The sequence below is a fragment of the Corvus cornix genome, chromosome 4A, assembly GCF_000738735.6.
Source record: "Corvus cornix cornix isolate S_Up_H32 chromosome 4A, ASM73873v5, whole genome shotgun sequence".
In the NCBI taxonomy this organism is placed as follows: Eukaryota; Metazoa; Chordata; class Aves; order Passeriformes; family Corvidae; genus Corvus; species Corvus cornix.
The window spans coordinates 15,183,772-15,209,389 of NC_047058.1; the positions used below are offsets into that span (position 1 = coordinate 15,183,772).

The 25,618-nt window shown below is 38.2% G+C and overlaps 1 long non-coding RNA gene across 2 annotated transcripts in view; it reads right to left on the minus strand.

Annotated features, from left to right (window-relative positions):
* The window catches only part of LOC109145118, a 271,655-nt gene that overhangs the window by 14,154 nt on the left and 231,883 nt on the right, over positions 1-25,618 (minus strand). For both annotated transcript variants that reach the window (XR_005604651.1, XR_005604652.1), the window contains one exon: positions 11,859-11,934. This is a non-coding gene — a long non-coding RNA (uncharacterized LOC109145118). The remainder of the gene's footprint in view (positions 1-11,858; positions 11,935-25,618) is intronic.

The window sequence follows — 25,618 nt, forward strand, 5'->3', positions numbered from 1 at the left end:
GTGAGCTCCCCTCCCCAAGGAGCCTTCTCCTGGATGGTTCTATCTTAGTTTACAGAATGTGTTCTGGAGAGGACCTTGGGCTCTGGGGCACACTGATCCCCAGCTACGAAGCTTCTAAAATGTTGAGTTGCTTAGCTTGACAAACAAGTCCAAGAATGTAGGCAAAAAGCACTGGGAATACAGAAGTTGTAAAAAGGTATAACAGGGGTATAAAAGAAAAGGCAAAAATCTTCATGGCATCACTGAACTTAGGCACAGAGCACACAGGGCAAACACAGCTCCTAAAAAGATGCTTCTTGCACCAGCAGTATTTTATTGTTGGTTTTGGAGACAGAAAATAAGCTTCTAATTCAGAAAAGTTGTCAAACCTTTAAAAAAACCTGACCCAATTAATAAGTGTTGAGGTTTTCTATTAAAAAAAAAAGAGACTTTTTATAAACGCACCTCCCCATGAACTCTCAGTTGCCTGGTGCTAACTTATGGCAGTCCTCTGTAATAAAAACAGCCCGAAACAAATCGTGCTGCTGAGATAACTCAGAGAAAAATTAAGAAAAAAGGGGTGTAAATTTCCTTCTGATGTAAAAGGCAGATGTATCCTCCAAGTTTATCATATTCTGGGCTCTTTTCATCATCCTGCTGTCTTCACACACAATAGCTAATCTGACTGTTTGTGTTTAATTTGTTTCAGACAATTTAAGTTAATTAAGAATAAACATAATGCCTGAAGTTAAAACATAAAGACCACATCTAATATCTCAGGGTGAATATTTTCTCTGTCAATATTAAGTATATGTTTACATAAACTATTGAACAGATGTAATTTAAAGTGTATGCTTTAAGAGTTTTTGGGCCTGAGCATCTAACCTGTTCTCCAGAAGAAGAATGTGGATCTTTGCCTCTGCTCAAGAGAACAACTGCTCCTAACATCTGAAAATCAGTCACAGATTATGCCAGACTGTAGATGAATGAGTCTCAGTCTGAACATTTTGGCATTTGTGCTTCAATTCCTTTCTGTTGTAATTGATCTCTATTATTTTATTTATTTGTCATAGGTGATAGTGTGCAACCAAGTCAAATATGCCTACAGCAGAACCTTGGGTCTACTGAGCTGTAAGTCTTGTTTCTCATCCCTAAGAAGAAAAGCTACCCACAGGAATGTTTTACATCTGATTACTGGTTCTTTGTGGCATACTCTCTCTGGATGTTGTACAAAATGCCAACATTTAATATTTCATGTACTTACTGATCCTTTTGTTCACATTTGGAATGTAATGAAGGCCTTGTGCAACACAGTAATTTATTCCAGCCTCATCATATTCACCTATAGAGTTTTCTTCTGCTGCTTTCCACTTTTATGTTGTTCATTTATATTTTACTGTAAACAACAAGGAATATATGAGCTATTTTACTGTCCCTGTGGCACAAAACAATGTGATTTCACAGTAATTGTCTACCAAGGCTGATTCAAGCCATTAAGTCATTTTATACAAACTATATGAGGAATCCACAATTTACACCATAAATTATTTTATATATTAAATCTCAGATTTCTTCCAGGAGAGTACTGTTCTAGCTGTTTCTAGCTGTTTATAATTTACTTATGTTTTATTTAAGGAACAGTAATGAAGTTTGATCTAAAAGGCAATAATAAAAAGAATCGCACACTGAAACTCACTACAGTTAATTTCTCATGTGCAATTTAAAAAATATTTTATATAAAACTAATCTGCTGATACTCCCCATAATGTTTATCAAATATTTTCCTTTCTTAAGTTAGGATTTTTTAAGGTTTTCTTCTGAAAGCCATAACAATATTTTTATTATCATTTTACTCAAAGATAAAACCAGTACGAAAATGTTGAAATTTCTCTTGGTACAGAAATTTCACTTTCTCAGCAGCTCTAGATTTCATACATATAGTATCCATACACTTCCAATTTGTATAAATAAGGCATAGAGAATACTCTAAATTTCTAAATACTCTAAATTTTTTTCCTCTTTGGCCTCTTTTTTCTTTATTCTGGTAAACAAACAATTTTTAAAAAGATTTTATATCTCATGTATAACACCAAAAGCATGAAAGCCAAATTGATTTAGAAAATACTGAAAAGTAACATTTAAAGAATATGGAAAAGTGAAAGCCTTCCGAGGTGAAGATATGAGGCAAGTAGGACCGAAATCCAGGAGCAGGTGTGCACCAGCTGTTTGTGCATTTTAATTTACATTGAAGCCTAAAAGAAATGACAGAAGAATTGACCTCTCTTCTGCAACCTGTGTGATTGGTATTTCACCCTGTCTTCACAGGAATTCCTTCACCTACTCAGGGAATGCCAGTAAGTGAAGCATCAGTCATTGGTGTGGCAGTGCAGCACTGGACACTACGTGAAGATGGCAGGGAATGCAGACCATGGTTTATGGGGGATCCTCTGAGACATCCTCTATAAAAACTCTAGCTGGGAAGAATGGAAAGTCAAACACAACCACTCACTAAATTCCTCTGCTACCATTTCTAAAAGAAATGTGAAAGATTCTGCCATGGACACCACCCCAAAGCCACCACAGTGGGGAAAGGTCTGACTGATTTACCTGGCCTGGAAACCACCCCACCACTCAGCTGCAAAAGGCTTCAGAAGCCTTCTCTTTAAAGAGATTCTTCTATCTCTTTATTAACTCCTGTTATTACTGATGACTTCTTAGGTTGATAACCGGATTGTGAATATTATCCAGGATTTACCAGTGCTCTGCTGTTACACATCAGTGACATTCCTCTGTCTCATGCTAGTCTGGTTGTTGCCTTAGTGGTTCGATATACTGTGCTTTCATAGAAACAGTAAAGTACAAATCTCATGTTGCCTTATCCACAGTAGGAATTTTACCATAGGAGCTCAGGCTATTTTGGGAGTGCCAGAATGAGCAAGGTCTGTAATATCCTCTTCAAAGATGACAATCTTTGTGCTACAAAGAATGAAATTTCCTCTATTAATTACACTTTTCTGCAGCTCTGCATCCTCAGATTCAGTGCTGTATCCCCAAAGGTATTTCATTATCTCTTCAGCCAAGAAAGGCTCAGTAGCCATTACCCAGCTTCCTGCTGACAAGAGATCTTCCACTAATTACAAAGAGACTTTCCATGGATAAAGGTTACCGCAAAGTTTAAGTTGTTGCTACTGACAGTCACAATGACTCTTCATTTCTGTGATGATCCTCTTACCCCTCCACACAGCTTCCTAACACACCTGTGAAGCTCTGCAAAAATGCAGCTGGTGATGGTTGCACATCTCAGAGTTAAGGGTTTGGTTCTGCCCATGGATGCCTTCCATGTCAGCATGGTTACAGGGGGAGTAATCCTGAGTTTTAAATCATGGAGTTATCTGCAGGTTCTCTGTGGTTATTTCCAAACCACAAGCTTTGAAATAGTAAGCTATAGTTGCTTCACTCCAACTAACAGAAAGATGCACTCTGACACTTGATTTGCTCTCTGGAGAGAGGTCTCAAGCTCCAGCCAGATGGTTCTGAGGCTCCTGCTAGGCCTGATCCATGCTCGCCAATTTATAAGAATTGGAGACCTGAATTTCACACTCTCTGGTGTTAAAATTTGATATGAAAAATGTAACTGAATCAGCTAGTGACAGCATCCTTTTATATTTTATTGCATTGTGGTTCTAATATCATTAGAAGATATTGCACTCAATTACTCAAAAGTGAGAAAATTCCAGTATGAACACTTTCATACACAAACAGAAAGCATTTGAAGTACCTAAGGAGTATTAATGTGCAGGAAATCTGAGTTGAATAAACTTTGTAAGCTGCTGTGGAAGAAGAGTTCTTTTTTTCTTCCCTGCTTCTAGGGATGAACATGATTATTTTACTGAGAATAGGGGAGAAAATGGAAACAGAGCAAACAACTGCAGTTCCAGAAATTCTGCTTCATAAATTATGCCGATAAGGAAAATGTAGCTTGGTGATTTTACAATGCTTGAGTTTCAAACTGAATTAAGTAAAAGTGCTTTATGTGCATTGCCAAGCACTTTCAAGAGGCTGTTTCCTATCTTTCATGATGCAGTTATCTTTTAATGAACTAGGTGTTTGGGTTTTTCACTAATGTGATGCATTTTATCTGAAAGATCTTACACTACACAGGAATAAAATATTCATAATTGAGCATCATGGTCCTTTTAGTCACTTATCCTCACACTGAGATTTTAAAAAGAGCATTACTTTACAATCATTTAGATTTTATTTTCTTTAAAATTTTCCTTCTCTGTAACACTTCCCAAGGGGTCCAAGGTTATTATGAATCACAAATACACACACGAAAGATTCTGCCTGAACTCAGCACGCCTTAGATCCTTTTCACAGGAGAACACAATGAGAAAAGCCGACCAGAAGAGGTGCCACTGTGAATTCATTTGGATCTGCACATACTGTACAAAATTCCTGTCTCCCTTATTTCTGAATAATTACCATACACATCCTATTTCTTAATTTAAGGATGAATTGTTCGCTACATTCCATGACAAGGATGCTACCTACCCTGCGAACATGTATCATGCTGTGAATGTCTTTGAGGTCATCACTTTACCTTTGATGAAGAAACATTGATCAATCTTTAAAGACAGGTGTACATTCTTAGAAAGGGGCCTAAGAATGTGTGCCTAAACCAAAACAAAATCTTGAGAGAGTTGTTTTATTAACTGTTTAGATGTGAATGCTGCATTCTGTTACATTCACACACCCAAACCTATGGTCATAATTTAACAAACAAGTTGCTCTTTTTGGCTTGTACACACAGAATACTTTTTCTCCCTTACTTGTATGAAAAATGCCCCCCTTAATCTCCACTTCTTTGTCTGGTTTCTCCATATATGAGTAATCTGAAGGACACCACTTATTTCACAAATGATATTTCATCTTTTGCTCCTTTATCAGCAGAACTTCTCTGCCTTGTAAGAGGAAACCATACATAAGTATTATATGCCAAAAATACCATTCTTAGTCACACAGTGGCTCTTTTACAGAAAGCCACTTGACTTAATTCAGTGCTGCTGTACTAGTTTCAGATTTTCCAATTTGGAACCTAGAAATAGGAAAGCGTCAACAGTATTACAAAATTCCTTACTACAATTACAGTAATATACTCTGCCTCTTAAAAATCTCATGTTAGTCTTTCTGTAGTTTAAAAATTTACAACACTGTGATTTACATCCTAGTGTGTTTTTAACATCAAAGGAAAAGCTCTAAAATCAAAAAATATGAGTTGCTGATGATCGGACATAAATTAATATATTTTAAACTTCAAAATATGTTAATAAATTAGAAAATAAATTGCCTGCACATGATATTTCAGGGATAACGCCTGCTTACTGAACTTAAGAAACTAGAAAATTGACTTTCAGATTTCATAATGTTTTGTTAAGACTTCAAAAAACTGTATCTTATCAAGGTCACAATTTAAAATTTATTCACTGGATATATTTGTCTTGAAGTCTTCTAATACTTTCATTGGTCCAGAAAGAAAATTCTGATTTCAGCACAGGAAGTCCAATGCTCTTCTTCCTGGTACTTCTACCAACATTGAGCCTCATTAACTTTGTATACACTGAGAGTTTTAGAATCCTGGCTTAAAGTCTAATTCAAAGGCTTCTGAAAGTCCACCTAAGGGAGGATATTTATGGATTCAGTGATAGGGTATCAAATGCTAAGAAACTAAGCACACGTTTTGTGTACATTTCACAAACATAGTATCTTTTGGATGTCTGTAAGGAAAAACTCCATTTAAATGTGATGTTATAATAAAGAACTGAAGTTATAATAAGAAGAAAAATGAGTTAATATTGTACTGAATTAAGACTCTTGAGACACACATCTCACTTTCATTACAGTTTACCATTACTATTAATTTTATTTAAGGCTCAATTTGATGAATTCAATTCCCAGTCTAATTCTAATCCTAATTCTATTTTTTTTTTTTAATTATGTTAAACAAAAGTATGCAGAATACCCTCACTCACTGTGATAAAGAAAGGATCTTCCTTTTAAATACATTGAATTTGCTCAATTTTCCAGTCACTTAAAACAGAGTATCCATAACAGAGATGGTGGTGTAACACAACTGATAAAAGCTGCAGGTATTGTGGCTGCTGCCCATGGAGGGGCTTGAAGCCAAATGGAGGAGGGATCAGCAGCGATGCCAAGACTCAGTGTGAGGCAGAGATGGAGATTTGACTCATGGGAGGGAGGGAGGGATAAATGCTGGGTTGAATGTCACATCTCTTGCTGCTGTAGCAACGCCCCGTGGGACACCTCAGGAAACGTCAGTGGGGAAAATCTTTGCCCAAGATTCTGTGAGTGGGGAGAAGTTCCGGCTTCTCTTTTGGCCCAGGAAAGAAATGAGGAATATTATTTCAAAGGCACATTTTTTCTTCCTTCCCAGCATCAGAGAGGCCTTGTACAGGTGCTCCACGTAAGTGACTCGGAAGGCAAGGACAGCTGCTTTCACTGCAGCTTTTGTGACTGTCAGCTGATGAGATATAAACTGAGATGAATTGGACCTCTACCATTTCTAACCTGCCCTTAATTCAGAGAGCTGTTTTTGTCTGAGAGGAAGAGTGAAAGACAGAGAGAGATGCACAGAGATACAGAAGTATTTGCAGTAATACAGGAGTATTTACATCAGAGACAACTCCATCACAAATGATTATTCAGGTTTACCCAAATAAACACAGATAACACCTCTGTATCATTTCTCTCCATCATGGCTAGAATATTTATTTACTCATTCAAATTAAACTTGTTTCGAAAAATCATTCAGTTCTAGTCAGAACAATGCAAGAAACAGCCATAACAGATTTTCTAAGGAATGACTCTAAAACGTAGTTTGAATATAGGAAGTGACCAAGCAGCATAAGGAAACTGAGATACTCAACAATGAAGTCTTCCTTTTCTCTAATGGTGACACCAGCTTGTTCTATCTGAAGAAAGAAACACAAAATTTGCTGTATTTTGAAGCAGTATCTTTGCTAAGTTATATTGAAACAGATGTCCGTGGCTCCAGTGAGACTAATGGTAGAATGTGGTTCATTTTGTTTAACCCTTTAGCTATAAGTTTAATATATGCATGTAAATGACTTTGAATTGATGTGGAAATAAATAATTCAAGCTGGTTTTAACGAGATCTAAATTACTAACTGCAATATACATTGTTCTTCTTCGTAGACTGAGCACAGCAGAGTAAATTTTAATTGTGATGCTTAGGGATTTTCATTAGCAGTGAAACCCCTTGTGCACTGAAATGAGAGTGTTCCCTAGAGAGTGCAGAGGCAGGCAGAGAGAATATGTAATGAACTGAGCTCAACAAAATGAAGGTCAGAGCCAACATTCATGCAGAAAAGAGGTCACCTTAGGAAGCTGTGTTATTAAATACAACCTGGAATGTCTACACCTCGACAAGCAGCAGGAGGAAATTGCTACTTATTCCAGATCTAATCAAATGATAACATGTAGGTGAATTTGCAGTGGATTTGCAAGCCAAGATACATCTTAAGGAACAAGAATTTACTGATTTGCAAAACAGAACATGACTTTGTTGGCCCTATTCTTGGCCAAGAACCCACTCATCCTGGTTCAAAACTGACACAAGGAATTTTTAAGAAATACAGATGTGTAAATTATTGTGCCTCACCAATCAAATGGAACTCAGCAGAGCTACTGCTACAGAATTCGCAGAAGGGAGAATTACAGCTTCATGTTGGACAGAGCAAGAAACAGATAATGTAAAATTTAAGCAAAATTATATTGGGGAATGAACTAAAAGACAACAGGAGAGAAAAACTTCTCTAGACAAATCATCATTGTGTGGACAGAAACAAGCTGGACAATAAAGACCAATGAGCACCACATAGGTTGCCCCCGGAAGAGAGAAAATACAGTAAATACAAAACTACAGTAAGAACTCTGAACAGCTGAGGAGTGACTGACAGAGGGTTGTGTGTTTACAATCTCCTAAGAGTATGTCTTATCCAGTTCAGCTTACCAGTCCAGCAGGATGATAAAAGTTTGCTAATTACCTGAGCACTTGTGAAGCAGCAGAGAGACCACACTGAACTCTCACAGGTATTTGATGTTAGACAGCGCAGCTATTCTGAGTCTGGATGTCCAGGCCCAAAGGATGGTGCTGGATGGAGTTACATCCAGTTGGGGCTGATCACAAGTGATGTGCTGTGGGCCAGTTCTGTTTAATGCCTTTATCAATGATCTGGAAGAGGGGATCAAGTGCACCCTCAGTAAATTTGCAGTAAACACTAAGCTGATCTGGTAGAGGGCAGGAAGGCTCTGCAGAGGGACCTGGACAGGCTGGGTCCATGGGCTGAGGCCAGTTGTACGAGGGTCAACCAGGTCCTGCCCTTGGGTCACAACAACCCCCTGCAGCTCCAGCCTGGGGCAGAGGGGCTGGAAAGTGTCCTGTGGGAAAGGCCCTGGGGGTGCTGGTCAAGGTGGGCAAGAGGCCAGTGGCACCTGGCCCGTCCCAGCCATGGTGTGACCAGCAGCACCAGGACAGTGACCGTCCCCCTGACTGGGCACTGGTGAGGCCACTCCTCAAATCCTGTGTCCAGCTCTGGGCCCCTCATGACAAGAAAGACATTGAGGGGCTGGAGCGTGTCCAGAGAAGGGAATGGAGCTGGGGAAGAGTCTGGATGGGGAGCAGCTGAGGGAGCTGGGTGTGGATTAGCCTGAAGGAAAGGAGGCTGAGGGAGTTCTCTACAACTCCCTGACAGGAGGGTGCACCCAGAGGGGGGTCAGTCTCTTCTCCCAAGTAACAAGCAACAGAATGAGAGGCAATGGCCTCAAGTTGTACCAGAGCGGATATTAGGAATATTTCTTCATGGAAAATGTTGTCACGAATGGGAACCGGCTGCCCAGGGAAGTGGGTCACCATCCCTGGAGGTATTTAAAAGGCATGTTGATGTGGTTCTTGGGGACATGGCTTAGCAGAGTCAAGTTTTCAGTTGTATTTGGCAATCTTTTCCAAACTAGAGGAATCTATGATGTGGAGATTCTCATCTGGGATCTCCACAAGAGAAGGATCTGTCTTAGGGACATCCATCCACAACAGATAGGTCTATCTATCCCCTTTACCCGAACTGCTCTAAAAGTGTAGTCATTGATGACTATTTGAATTTTGCTTTTTTCAACCTGTACATCTTCTTAAAGAGCTTTTTCTTCTCAGCTGTGTCTCCCAGAGGGACGTTAACTTCCACAGTCTGTGGACTGAGTAGCCTGATGAAAGGAACTGTGGCCTTTCAATCAGTTTTCAATAGTGTCATCCTCCCTTTTTGTTTTCAAAGCTATTTACATAGTATAGCACTTGCACCTACTGATTGGAGAGATTTATTACAGTTTTCACTCACAGTAAAGATCATAGCACAACTTTTTAGTATTGAAAGAGACACAATGGTTAAGCTTTCAAATTTAATTCTTGTGTCGCTGTGATATTTTCTGGATTTTTTTCTTTTCTTGGGTCTTTTTTCGGTTTTTTTTCCCCTGAAAAATTTTTATGAATACAAAAAAAACCCCAGAAACAAGTGTTGAAAGTAAAGATATGATTTGGGAATTCAGTTAAATGGAACAACTTGATTTTATCCTCAGCTTTGCCACATTCACCCACATGTGCATCAAAAGTAACTCGACAACACCAGGAGAGCTCCGCTGCCTTTAGGGTGGAGAAGCCAAACAGAACCTGGTTCACTACTCACTCAGCATCTCTGACTGATGGGGAGATGTCACACCTAACAACTACAACACATGGCTTTGGACTGGCGTGCAACCAAAATCCATTGCAAAATGAGAGGAATGCCAAGACAGAAAATAGTTCCTCCTCGATGACAAGCGTAACAGACTTCACTGCTATGTTAATAGACAGATGAATGTGTTTAGCATATTTCAAGCTATTTTAAAAAAAACAAGAATTAAAGTCATTGCTACCGTGTCTGCAAGTTTCCCAAAAATATTAAAGTACATGATGCTTTCATCCAACCCTGAGTATTCTGTGCACACTGAGCAGAAGGGCTCTGCCCCTCCTTTCAGCTGACCAGCAGCAACAGGCTTGTAGCAAGACTCTGAACCTCAGGTAATCTCCTGGTTCCCAGCTGAGCTTATTATCTTGGGCTGAGTGCCTCATTAACCCTGACAATGTGGGTTCTCGTTGGGTCAGAGGTCCCACAGCACCCCAGAGGTGGCTGCAAAAGGCTGGTGAAACTGCACTGCATGTGCTTAAACCACACCAGCACAGAGATGCTAACATTTGGGACACTGCATGTTGGACTTCCTGCCTTTAAACTGCTTCAGTACAGCAACATTCTACATTTTAAAAGGTGTTCAATAAACCTATAATGATGCTTGAAACAAGTCTGTTGAAATGCATGACCTAATACATTTTTAAGCACCATCTCCCAAGTCTACTCATGTCCTAACTAAACAGCTTTTTGAGGTTTGCATTCTATTCAGGGAAGTGGGAAAAAATAACTGATTGGGCCAGAAAAAAAAACAATTCTAATGGCAAATTAATGCCAAGTGAATGGAATTGTGAACTGAACAGAGGGAAGGGGAAGAAGTGAAAACCTTTTAGAATAGATCTGGGGAGAAGATCATGACAAATGTACCAGAGGAAGAACTAAAGAGCCTTTTCCTTTTGCTGATGGTTACAGAGGAATAGTAAAGTAGGATAATGTATCACCTTCTGTAAAGTGTGCTTGGATAGGATAAAAGGTTTCTTGACCTTTTAAAAAGGTGGTTGTTAATCTCATACATACAACCTGCATCTTGCTTCAGAAATCAGGCTTGTTCTGAATCAAATGGACACACATCATGATGTGATGACAGCTGTAAAGTGTTCAGGATCTCTGCACAAGCCAGATGTAAAGCCCCAGCAGGGAACAAAAGAAAAATCTCAGCTAAGAATGATTTGATGGAAGATATAATTGTGTAAAGAAACTCTGGAAAGGACTCTAAGACTTATTTATGTGACATTCAATGGAAGAGTTATTTAATTCATAAATTGTGTTCCATTTTTCCCACTTCCCTCTTTCTTTGTATCTTTACCATTTCTTTCTCTTTGCCAAACAGGTTTAATCAATTAAAAATGTATTATTATACTTCTATAAATTCACAGCATTTACAGATATAACAACAAGCACTGCCCACTATGCTTCCTTTCAGAGGAGGACAGCTTAACTGGCCACTAGCAGGAAATAGACATGTCTGTTTCTAAAATTCAGAGTCTTACAGGAAACCTGGCAACATGAAGGTATGAATAAAATTCCAAGCCTTCTCTGTTTATGAGTATCTGCTTATGTTTAGTGTGGACAGCTGCTAAAGGAGGGAACATTTCTTTCACAAGGACACAAGGGGAAAATGTTAGGCTTCAAAAAAAGAAGCGGCGAATTTTGCAATCTCAGAATGGTTTGAGATCTCAGCGAACCTCAGTGGTCCTGAGACCATCCAGCTCTCTGCAGTTATTTCTCCAAAACTATCAGAATCATTTTTTTGCAGCTTCTTTGCCTCCTGCAGCTGACAGATATTCGACACTGTTAATGATCACAGTGGGTATTGAAAGCCATCAGCCACTAATAACCTTCAGTGTTCTAGAGAAGCAGGGTGGTCTGTCTCTTCTCCTTGACATAAAAAGAAAAATTTTCCACTGCAGGAATTAACAGTAATTGACTATTATCCTGATTGTGCCATACACACTCAATGATAATTTGCAGGTGCAAAAGCGGACAAGTTTCTCAATGTATATTAATATCTAGGCTCTGAAAAGAGACTTTTTATTTTTATAAAACTTTTTATAGAAGTTTTGTTACCAAAAGAAATGTCTTCAGTCCCATATAAAATCCCAACCTCTTTCCGTCTTGCATGTTAAAAATCAGGATCTGAACCCTGTAAACAAATAAAGGAAATACATAATTAGATCTTAATTCTAGAGGAAGGAACTGATAATTGTGTGATTACCCTTCAGCTATGGGAACATCTTGCTCCAGTAATGGTCCTATTGAATTACATAAGACCACTTCTGAAACAAGATAATATTCTATCCAATTAGTTGAGAGTCAAACACTGAACTATTTCAAAAGTCCTACAGAACATGCACTTGATCTGAAGTATCCAGACCATCAGATTTTTCTGTTAAATACTGTCAAGTCAATGCTAGCAATACTGCCAAATTAAAACTCAGACACTCTTAAAATTCAAATTCTTTTATGCATGTTTATTTTATGTATTAAAACTTAAAAATTGAAATTGCTGCTTTTTAAACTTTTCATTGTATTCTCATTTTCTATTTTCTAGGTATTCTCCCATTCAACTTATTTTTGTCCTCCACTTCTAACTTGGCAATGGAAAAAACCCTCAGTGGCGTTCAACATACATATGTAACTGCTTATATATTGAGATGTCAGGGTATTAATCACCACAAAATGTTGCAATGACTAGACTAAAAACAACAATATAACATGTTAAATTAGACAGTATCAACAACTTTCTTTAGAATTATAAAAGGCCAAAGAAACACCTGAATAAATTTTATCATTCATTCAAACATTATTCTTACAAAATCTGTATCTACAGACTAAACCAAAATTATTGTTTCCTCCTTTAAAATTGAAAAAACATATCTAGATCTATTTGAGAAGGTTTAAATAGTAGATTTGAATGGGTAACAAGCAAAGAAAGAAAACACCTAAAAGACTGTAATAGGTCAAGCAGCCTGGAACAGAATGAATCCATGGAGACATCTTTATTGATATCGTATTTTCTTCATAAAAAGTAGCAACTAAATGTATGGTTGTATTTTCCTCTCTTTCACTAGATAAAAACTGTCTATTAAATAAATTTGAAGACTGAAACATTACAGTCTGTCAAAGGGATTTTGAAATATATATATGCATATATAAGAGCCTGGAATTTAAACACTCGGAGCAATGAAACTGCAGTAAAAGTTGTACATCTGTGCTGATTTTTGTTATTTAAGATACGGCCTTAATGTCCCCTATGTGACAATTGGGTGTATGCAACTGTTCAAGTATTTTTTGTGTTCTATTTTTCAGCCCTTCAAGGCAAAGTTCAACAATTATAAATCTTACTTGAAAGCAGTTTCAAGAGAGAGACAACAAATTTGCTATCTCTGGCTTGAAAACTGCAAATTAGTTACATTCCCTCACCTGCCTGCGAAAAAAGCATCTTTGGCCCACTCTTGCATTGACAGAATCACCTGGAAGAGTCCACTGATCAGATTAGACACGAGTTAATTTCTGACTAAATTGCCTCCTGGCATATCAGAAGCCATCACGTCTCCCAGAGCCCCGCCTCCATTATGTGCAGTGACATTACCAGGCGACGTGTCATGTTCAGCAAGCGCCATCCCTTTAATTGCCTGTCATTACTAAACACTTCTGCTTTAAATAACAACAAACCACAGGCACTTTTTTTCCCTGACTGATTTTTTACAGTTCCACGTTGAATCTTAGACAAGGGGAAGGAGAACAGGTCAGTGTCTACAAAGGAATCCTGTCAAATGACTCTGCTGAGCAGAGCAGAAATGGTCACATCGTCCGCAGTCGTCTGGCTCAGCAACGTCATCATCCTTGGAGGGCACTCCAGAAGGACACTTAAAAAAAAAAATCTCTTTTAGTAAAGCTGCTGGTAAGATAGATTTGTTTGTGATGGAGCTTGGTGTTCCTCTGCACATCTCTGAGCTGCCTGTACCTCTGCAAATCTCAATGAGAATGAGGTGACCTAGGCAGAGCAACGATCTTTCGAGTTAAATTGTGAAGGATGTTGGAGCAGGCTTAAAGCCAGATGGTTTTGTAACATCTGGGGTTCCTCAGGCAGTGTACAGAGGAAAGAACTCTTGTGAGGTTATGCCTGTTCTTCCCTCTTTGAGGGAGCACATGGCAGTGCCTCTCTCCGGCTTTGTGCTGCTGAACACATGCGCTGACCCTTTCTCGTGGCTGAGGGTTCTTTGTCAGCTCCTGGGAAAACTTAGCAGAGCCCAGTGTGTGTTACACACATGGATGTTTGGACATGGTTTGCTATGTTTCCATCTGTGGAAACAGACAAGGAGCTAGCCCAAAATGTGATTAGGTTAATCCTAACATGGATGGTAAAATGAAACTAAAGGTACAAATTAGTTTCAGAGCATTTTTCGGCAAAATCTGCTAACAGACCGCGCCTCCCCCCATAATTAGAGACTGCAGTGATTAAGGACATTTTCATGGGCCATCACTGTCTCCAGGCTACCTGTGTCACAGTCTCATCTTTAATTTCATTTTTTATGCACGTCATGAGAATTAAGACTGTCTTCCCTTTCTCAAACCTCAATATTCCAAGTGTTTCCCATGGAGTAAAAGAGGTGAACACAGTGAACCTCTGCAGAGATCAAAGGGAGGGAAACAGCTGTGTTCCTTCCTGCAGAGACCTTTTGGAGGATCAACAGGAAAAAAGTACAGGGGGCAAGACACTACTATTACAATATCTTTGCATTAAACAACTTTTGCTCTCACCACCAAATTTACAAACATCATTATAAATCGTCTCTTAGTTACAAGAAAAGTGTCCAGGCACCTATGCACTGCTGCAACTGCAGAGTCCTCATCCCGCATTTCAGCCTTGAAGGCCACAGTTCAAACTGGGCATAAGTTACCATCTAGAAGAATTTAAGACCATCACCCTTATCTGCAAGGCCTGTTTATTTTACATGTTGGAAGCAACAAACAGCTTGCTGCAATTGGAAAGCATAGCAAAAAAAACAGAGGACAAGGCATTGCATTACGGTGCCATTAAAAATATCCAAGGAAAAATCTTCTACTGATGGGGCTGGCAGAGGATGTGCAGGGGGAAGGCTGTTTGAAAACAGCAGCTGTACAGCCAATATATCTCAGCTTTGTCTGTAGCCTCTCCAAAACTTTAGCCAAAATGTATTCAAAGTTAACTATGAAACAAATCCTTTCCCCTTTTAATTTAATTTTTTGGCCTAATTCTATTTTTCTAGAGTTTTTGAGCCTCCTTATTTTAGTTCATCACTAGTACACCTGCTAGGGACACTATATGGACTAGATTTTTCAGCAAAAAAGCCAACTAAGCATAACAAGAACAAATCCAAAGGCACTGACTCAATTCTAGAAGTTTCTGATAATCTAGAAAATTTTAACTGAAGAAAGCAGGAATTATAGGATCCTGCATTGGACACATGTTCCACAAAGTTCATATAAGAAAAAAGACAATCTCTTTTTTCTTACCCTGGAGAATGAGATGAATTTTTCTGGAGGTAAAGCCTTACTCAGCTTGCTATTCCAGTCAGCCCTGTTGACTTTGACAATATGAAGTTAAGTCAGAACAAGAGTTCTGGAAAATCCCAGCAGGAAGAATCTCTTGCTTGTATATAAACTGAGCTCACTGACTGAAAACTAAACAAGCCTTTTTTGTTGTTTTGTTTCTATTTTATGAGACTTAGGATTTGCAGATGGTCATTTAGTTGGTAGTGATATCTGTCAGGAACAGACTGGCTCCTTGGGGATTTAACATAAGCCAGGTTCATTTTACACCAATACTCAGCTTTGGTACTTCTGATAAGCTTCCATGACAATGGAACAATTACAAGACTTGAAAATAAATAATGCTTTAGTCAATTGCACCTTATTTTAAAAAGGATTCATGGCAATTCAATGAAAGTAATTTGTTTTTCCCTCTCCTTCAGTAATTATTCTGACATATTCTTTGTAGCTGAGCCGAAACATTTCATAGGTCAAGGAGACTGGATGAGATTTCTTGGGTCAGCTACTTTTCTTGAGAGTTAATAATTTAACAAAGCTCAGATCACGCATTTTTCACAACCATTTGTAGATGGAAAAGATAGCTGGATATGATTTCACAACAGATGAAGGGGAAGGTGGGAAAGAAACAGCCAGTCTGTATAACCCTTTATATAACTGTACACATATGTAACAGTTTAAGGAAGGCTGTAATTTGATTAGGGAAATTTTTAAATGGTCCAGGCTTTGCATGAAAAACAGCATGGTGGCACATTTTTACTACCCATATAATTGACACTTTGCCCCAGCAGGTGAGGATTTACACAGCTTTTTTTGATTTTGTGCTTTCAGGCATAAATACTCTGAGGGCCTCTAATTTTATTACCTGGGAAACAGTTAAATACTGATATGATGTTAACCTCTACCAAGAGCCAGATACTCAGGAAATATCACTTTGTACTTAGTACTCTATTCATAAATACTAAACTTGGTGGTTTTTCAACATCCAAGAAATCTGCTCAGTTACTGCATTCTCTATTTTCTGTGCAATCACATCAGATCGTGGAAGGTGTTCCAGGCAGTACAGAGCTGCTGTCTTTTACTAAAAGCCATGCATTAGACTTTTAAGGCATACAAAGCACAAAAAAGGAAAATAGTAAGTCAACATGAAGAACTGCATGTTAGTGCTTTTTTAATTCTTTATTTTAAAAGTTATATTTATGTACTAAATGAGATTGTAATATCATGACTATCTTGGAATGCTTTGAGTTTAATATCCCCTCTAATGTAACAATTTATTTTACAGATTACAGAATAAACACTGAAAATACTTAGACCTAGAGAAGTAGAATCAGAAGTCTTAGATTCTGGTTTTGTTCCTGATTTGCTGTTTTAAGACAGACAAATCACTTGAGTTTATAGATCAACCTGAAAATATATAGATATACAAATTTGACTGCGAAAAGTTTGGGAGACTTGTTTTACATTAATCTAAGCCCTTGCTGTAGGGAGTTGATAACATCAGGGTGGGGGGAGGCTGATAATGGATCAATAAGGGAATGTAACCCTTGTTACCGTGTAAGTCTGGCAAACAGATATTTCTGTTATACCCAGTGATAAAGGCAAAGTTTTGGTAAATACATTTCAGCCCTCCTGAGGAGTTCCAAACTGTTCCCTTTGCCTGCCTGCTAGCTGTTATTCACTATGATTTGTGATCTAAGCCAAGCAACTCCTCTTTTTTCTGCTGTCCGAACAGATGCCTGAAACATCCTCAGCAGGAATACTGAGAACACTAAATAACAAACACTGAGCAGCAGACGTGAGTGTTAGAGCATGACTACCTCTGTTCAAATTCAAATTCAGGTATTCATATGGCACACAGATATTCTCTAAAAATAGTGCATTCTTTGAGCATTCAAGCTTGGCAAACAAGGTATTTCATGAAGGTTGAATGCAACAAATTTCAGGGGATTCACAACAGTGTTGTTAACTTTGTTAGTATTTATCTGTCTTTGGGTGTTAGCAGAATCTTGTATGAGAAGTTGTAAATATCCACAAAGTATGACATTTTCTTCTGGATATCTAAATCTTTTTTTTTTTTTTTTTCCTAGCTAAAAAAGGCAATCACATATCTACAAAAACACTCAGGGAAGTGCTTTCTGTGTATTTGACATTTATTTTTAATTTACACCTATCACAAAATAAACGTGCTTAATCACTCCCTGCATGATCTGTAAATTGAGGAATTACAACAACTTCCTGCCTTTGGGGCAAGGAGCAGATAGATTTTTATAAGCACACACTGTAAAACCCATTCCTAGAATAGATACTCATGAGAGTGGGCTTCTGTATGCATTTTCTTCGGTTTTAGCTGAACTTTAATCAATATCAAGGATCTTATATATAATGTGCTACAGCTCCCAACCAAAGCCAAGAAACACTGCCAGCAAAACTACCCAGATTCTGATTTTATGCTCCTCTCCTTTTCCTGTCATTCTAATGATTATGTCATGCACTTGTTTTGGTGACAGAAGAAAAAATAAGATAATCCACTGGTATTATCAGAATTACTCCTCCAAATTTAGGCATTTCTGGATGATAGAGCACCATGCAGACAAGTCAAGCTAGTGCAAAATCAGAACTTGAAGCTAGTTTTCCTTCACAGCCCACCTAATATGGCTGTATCATTTTTGGTTTCAGCCTGAGCTCATTCTAGGCCTGTGGGAGCATCTATTCCCCTGTGAAGTATAACTCTAAATACTAACAACACATCCAGGCATTTACTAGGATTTACAGTCCTAGGCCCTGGTTAAGCATCCAGCTTTCAAGACCTTCAGTGACCTTCTCAGGGAATTCTGTACATCCAGCTGTACATTACCTACAAATGTGTATCATGCTCAGCTGCACGTGATCCTAACTCAGCGGTATAGAAAATATTTTGACAGAGCAGTTTTGCATCCACATCCTCCACCCTGTGAGAAAATTTCTCTCTCAACAGATCTGTGAAGCCAAAAATAATACATCATTCATGTGCTGCTTTAACCTCCTGCAATACAGATTACAACAGTTTATGATGTGTTAAGAATAAAAACTTTTGGTAACATTTCTTTTTGTTATTTATTTACTTGCGTATTTTATGAGGTTTCTGCTTTTCCATTTTAACACAAACACAGCACTTGTTAGAAGACAGCAGAGGAAAGCCAGCTCTCTCTAAGTAGCACAGGCCTGAGAGGTCACAAAACACAGCAGAAATCCAGGGAATTTTTCTCTGGGATATCCCTTCCATCTCCTTCAACAGATGTTTGGATGTCCCCAAACTTCCAGACTGTGAACTGCAGTATGAGCATATTCTACACCCTTGTCCTTTATCACTCAAACACCTTTGGAAATCTCACCTGTTATGACTGAAGTTTTGAAAATATGTCAAGAACAGAACTACAGTGACCTCCAGGCTTTCAATTAGTCCCCAAATAATTTATAACTCCTCGTTAAAATTTATATACTTTCTTGAACTGACACCTTTATGCAGAACTGGGAAGAGTGGTGAGTAATATTAATATTTTTCAGAAAATGCTTCATATGAAGAGTTCATTTTGCACGGTTACACCATTTCACATAGATAACTCAATAGTACTGAAGCCAGGCAAATAAAGTCATCTATTTTGTTGTTGTAAATTGGTCATGCAGTAGATTTTGATAAATCATTTCTTTTACTACAGCATAGAATTACTGAAAACTGAAAATGTTCAAGTAACTAAATAACACACCTAAATGTGTCTCATATGTTAATGCTGATTTTGACCCCAGAATAATCTTTTTTCATCTACCTAAATCTATCTATACAGAATAATTTACTGTTAAAGCAAACCAATTAAATGACAGCATAATGCCTTTTCTGCAACTGACCAAAAATGTCATGAGAATTCAGAAACAAATTTAACATAACTAGCAGTTCACAGCTAATCAAATACAAATTTAAAAAACCTACCATTTTAAAAATAAAAGTATTGCCGAATATTTGTTTCACTCTGTAATGGTGGTAACTATCAAACCCAGTTGGAGAACAGGGATTCCTGTGATAATGAATAATTGTATTCATGAATGACATTATTTCCACTGAAATACTGCATTTCCAAAATGCTCAGTAGCTCAAGGTAAAAATGCTACAGCAGAAGAAAGCTGGGGGAGGTGGAGCAACCCCAAACACTGAGAGGTGATTTGGTCAATACTTCTCTCACAACAATCCTGAAAATATGGTTTTTAAAGCATCAAAGCAATTAAGAAGGAAAAAAATGAAATGAATGGAAGTTGAAGGTCATCCCACTGCTGCTGAAAATCTTATCCACATCCTTCTGAGGGCATTACAAAGGTAACTGATATCAGGGAAAGGTTTTCACAGGCCCAGGAGGACAAATAAGTGCCCATCCCATTAAAAAGTTTTTGACTGAAATAAATACACTAGAAACAAATATAGAGTGTTTATTTATGGTGTAATGGGAAACAAATTGCTTTTCTCAAAGCATTATGAATTGTAATGCTAAACTAAGGAAGACAACAATTTAGACAACCCTATCACTCAGACAGAAAAAAAATCTTTTTTTTGCATTGAACGAGTGAGTGATGGTAATGAGAAAGGTATTAAAATGACAGTACAGAGCCATTCATTGAGATAAACCTACCTGTAAGAAAGGCACCCACAACATCATGATGATGATTTTTCATCAAGTTCATGGCATACAAGTATTTGACATCCTTCATGAAGAAATTCCCTAAAGCAGCACTGAGCACTTAGCAGCACTGAGTACTTTGTCTTAATCCAACAAAGCACAGAAGGTACATGGAACAATGATTTTAAGAACATTCTTAAGGACAAGAAGGTACTGTTTGATTTGCTAGACAGTGGACAATTGTGCCTGTGCAGATTCCACGAAAGATGAACTTCAAATATTAATATAATTTTAATCTAATTTTTCTGCCTGACAGCGAAGTGTCTGGAATATATAAAGACATAACCAAAATATCACAGGCATGTTTAAGAACTTTTCATTCAAGGTCAATGTTGGTTTGCCCTAGTCTATCTAAATGGCAACAACAGGATCTAAATTGAATGACCTTAATCCCCCTTCCCCTCCTACCACAAATCTTGAGAACGGCTGCAGTCCTGGAAATGTGAAGAGTTGAATATTTAAAAAAAACCATGGAAACCTTTTGAGCTCTCTATAATACAGAAAATGAATTATACTGCAGTTTCATGCAAACAACTTGTTTACAGGAATTGTGCTTCTGTTAGTAGTAGAAAGACATCTGCCAGTGTGGCCCAGCTTGGTGACTCCATGAAGTCAGGGCTCTGTAACTATGATGATCAGATGACATATATTTTATATATATGCTTGGGAGAAAGTCCACTGAGCTCTGGAATCCTTTGGGGAGAAAGGCACAGAGGAACAAAAAAAGGCACCAAAAATACGGATTAAAATCTGAAATGTCTTTTTGTTTCACTACTTTTTAACTTCAGAGATGCAGTAAAATCTGTTTTCAGCTAACTGATAGTTCTAAGGTGATTTAGTATCTTCAGACGAAAGTAGCCATATAAAAAGGAATAGACAATAGATTGGTATTTTTTATTTCCTGGCATGCACACAACTTTTTTCTCGTTTATGCGGCAACAAACTGAAGAAATCTCAGCATGGTTTATAGGTGGGGAAGACAGAAATCATTTCCTAAGTGCCATTTATACAGGGAAGGACATGTTAAACTAAAAGGATTGCAGCAGTTAAGAGAGGGAGAGAGCAGAAGTGTTTGAAGAGCAGTGAGTAACTCTTCACAGGAAAATACCACATTGCATTTCCTCTGAGCTCAGAGCTGGCTCCAGACCCCTCAGCACGATGGCAAACAGCCCGAGCTATATGCTCCAGGTGTGAAGTGCCATTCCTCCCAGCCACGGGAGGGGAATGGTGTGAGGAAACAGACAACTTTTAGTTAACTTAGTTAACTAAGTTAACTTAGTTAACTCTTAGTTAAATTAAAAATTAAAATAATTTATTGAAAACAGAAAAATTGAAAAATTACAAAAATTAGAAAAATATAAAAATTTGGGATCCTATGGCTCAGTAGATGGTATGCCCCAGGAGCGCAGGGATTTGACATCTTCTGGCTGGGACAGCACGGGACCTCAGGTAGAGAAAAAGGACTTGCAGTGCTGGGCTGACTTGTGGCTGGTCCAAAAGTCGGAAAAAGGTTATTAAAGGCTTCTTAATAGGAGTAGGGCTTTTAATGCCCAGCACTGAAATCCACCCTCAGCTAGCCTACAGGGGACTCTGAACTTTCTGAGGCCTGTCTCGTTGTTTTATAGTGCCTTTGCTCCACCCCAGCCCGCCCACAGCCCGCCCCTTCGGTCCAAAGCGATTGGTGCTTTCCCTTTGACAGATCATCTCTGTCCACCAATGGCTCCTCGTTGTTAGAGGGGTGGTATCAGTTGAGATAAGGGAGCTACAATGCCTTCCTTAAAATTCAGGTTGCCATGGAGCTTGCCTGCAGGGTAGGTTGAGGAGCTAAAAATAGCTGGTGGCTGTTAGAAACTGGGGTTTTGAAGTTAGGCTTTCAGTTAGGGTGCAAAGTAAAAACACTTAAAAAAATATTAAAATACATCCAACACATCTTAAAACACTTGTAAAAGTAGACAATAAACACAGGAAAGATAACTCTTATGGTGTACAGGTGGTGTAAAGTTTGAGAAGAGAGCATAAGTTTGGGATTTTTAACTGGGGAATTTTTAACTGGGAATGGTGCAACTCTCTTAATAAATAACTTTGAACAATTGAAAACATTGATAATGGAACTTGATTTTTGTACCTGGGCTGATGGGTTAATTTTAACATTCAATTTAAAAATATTTAACTCAGAATTAATTGATTAAAACACTTAATATGCAAAGACCAAAAACAATTAGGGATTTCATGTATGACAAATGGGAAGGAAAACAAGGCAGGAGGAGCCTGTGCCAGGGCAGTGCCACTGCCAGGGCAGCACCTGGGCTGAGGCCATCGCCCCTCCCAGAGCTCTGCAGCCAGAGCACATCCTGCTGCTTGCTCACCTCCCTCGCACTCCTGCTGCCCTGTCCTGCAGGAACGACCCCTTGCCTTGTGCCTTACCCCTGCCTAGCTGATCTTGCTGCACCTCACTTTCAATAAACATGGACTGCCCAGAGCTCTCCTGCTGAAGTCAAGGTCAACTTTTTTGTCACCTTAATGGTGCAGGATGTTTTGGAGGAGAATAAGGAAGCACATACCTCCATGACACTGAATGTTTTATCATTCACCTGAGGCTGGACAAAACTTTTTTCACCATTTATTGAATGGAAATCACAGGCAGTGCTCCCAGTGGAGCCACAAGAGCCGCAGAAATAATGACAAGGCATAGGGATCACTGGTGACCTGACAGTGCTGTTCTCTCTCACGAGTGAAAATCAGAGCTGGATTTGCACTATAAAACCACAGAGCAAATGAGCACACAGTTGGTCCTGGCCAAAATCTTTACTTCTTAATTATCTCAATTTTTCCTTAGTAACTTAGAAGCCTACTGGTTGATTTTAACCACATTTAATTAAAGATAGTTATTTCAGAGAATTTAACCCTGGTTTCATGGATGTCAGTGACCAGGTGTAGGATAGATGCCATAGAAGAAAAGGGTCAGAGCAGACGTGGTAGGACTAAATCCTACAGAATCCAACCAAAAAGCTTGTATGTGAAGAAAAACGTTGGACTGAAGAAAAACGTTGGACATCAAAAGTTTCATTGCTCAAATCACCAAATCTTCCACAATCAATATCTTTCTGTTGTACCATGAAGCACTAATTAAACGAATAACGATTAGCAGCAGCACCTCCACAGTAATAATTCACAGTTGGTCAGAAGCCATTAACTTGTGTTAACTGAGTTAGGTGAATTATTCTACAGAATAAAAGTGCTCCACGTTGTATTCTTCATATGGATAATTAACAAGCAAGCAGCTCACAGTGTTCAACATCAGTAAGGAATGGTTGGGACCAATTATCTGTTATAAACCAGTTATATTGTAAAATTGAGGAGAGTTTAAGTTTCTCTTAATCCTGTCAGAAGCACAGAAAGAAGCTTCAGAAAACTTGTCCTACTAGACTTTAGCCGGATTACACACATAACTGGAAAATATAGAACTGATTACTTGATGAAGTCAAGAAATTTCCTAGTTCATCCACACTCCTTTTCTACTTTTATGAGAAAAAAAGTTCTCCAGGAGTAGGATTAATGTTTTCCAAGGTCTTTTTCTAGAGAAACAGCCCTGACTCTTCCTGTGTCCTGAGAGCACAAGGGAAACCTGGGCTCAGATTGTTACCACTGGACCTATAACAAAGAAAGAAAAGAGCTTCTCCCCTGTATTCTGCCCACACATCCTCCCTTAGGTGCACTTCAGCTCACAGTGAAATCTGTCTTGACTGTTCATTCCAACTGACATGACAAAGATCCTTGGCTTAAAGTGATCCTTCAAATCTTGTATGTGCAGAGAGACTGGCATTAGAGGATGATCTCTTACTGCAGGAAATTGCCTAACGAGCTGCAGCAGTCTTTAGCATTATATCACATAGTATGATCTCTTCAGAAAGCTGCTTGAGCAGATGCATCTGTCTGCTGCAAAGCCATGTTGAGCTGTGGTGAAAAAAAAAAAGGGGAGAGTATGCAATAAAATATTTCAGGCAGATGGAGAAAAATGATCACTGCTACTGACTGCATATGAATTGGACACTTGCTTTTATTACATTTCTCTTTCTGCCATCCTGGTCTACTTATTAATTTGCTCCTCTCCTATGCCCTGACCTTTTATCTGTAAGTTTTTTGAATTTGGAAATATCATTAAGTATAACTGTGTACAATTTCACTGCATGAAAATATAGCATGAACTTGTAGCCCTGGAAGAACCTCCCCAAAATAAATTTCATAATAAAGCCAGCACAGAAGCCCAGGTAAGAGAGGAAGTGCTTAGAACTGATGTACAATTTGAAGATTTTGCAGTATTCCCTCATCCTAAATCTGGTTCAATATTCAGAAGGCTAAAAAAATCTTCTTTATTAAGTAAATTGCATCCTACACAACAGGAAACCAAGTGAGATTTAATTCCGTTAATTTGTAGACAATTCACTATTTTGACAGGGCAGATAACATATTTGTCTATTCCTTATGATTCAGAGGAATTAAAACAGTGGAATTATTCATATACGTGCGTAGATAGTCAATAGATTCATATTTACCTAATTGTTATGCTTCAGATTAGTCCCCATCTCTAAAGACTATTCCTGATTTTATAGCCCCAGGCATACATATTGGACTCCTTAAGTGGAAATAATTTTAAAATTCACAAAAACATTCTCAACAACTGTTTTGCAGATGATACTTTCTGTCATATCAGACACATTCATTGACTTTTCAATGAATAGAATCAGAATATTATAATACTGGCCTATGTTTCATCTAAGATCAGCTGTAACATGTTCAGTGGAAGCAGAATTAGGAAATATTTTTGAAATAAAAAAAAATTTAAAGGCCCTGTGGAATCAATCTGTTCAGCTACAAATACCAGATCCTGAGCTGGTGAAGAGGTTTTGCAGATTGGGGCCAACCTCCTTAAGAAGCTTTACAGGAAATAGATATTTCTTGTAAAATGGAATTAGGATTCACAGGCTGTGGTTTCTATTTCCAATTATAATTAATTCACACCCTTTCCCTTGTTTCAGGCACTGTTCCTTTCTTGGATGGAAGTTTTCTCTTACAATTTTTGTTCCTCTCTGTAGGAGGAAGATTGAGCTCAAGAACAGAAGGTTCATCAGCAGTCCACTAACCCCTGTCTTCTGTAAACCCTAAAATATCAGGCTCCATGAATTGATTTTCTTTCATTCTCTGCTTCAGGCATAACTGTTAATGAAGTTGCCAGGTCTGTTGAGATCCTAAAGATTTATTTGTTATACTGAATATAATGTCAAGACAGAAAGTTATTGGTTGCTTTACTCTGACAGTTTTATTCATGAAGCAGAATACTGGAACTTACAGAAGCTTAGCCCACTCAATACATCATTCCTGAAACTTAGTTAACAGCTTAATGCTAACTTAGTTTAAAGGAGAACAATTGCCTTTAACATGCAAATACTTTATAAATAAATTGCCTTAAAACATCTAAGTGAATTACTCTGTCATATAATCACTCAGTGTAGTTGTGACTTCCTTCTATTAACCCTTAATCAATCCAAACCACAGCAGTCAGTAGTAGAAATGAGCCTTTAAATATCCTAC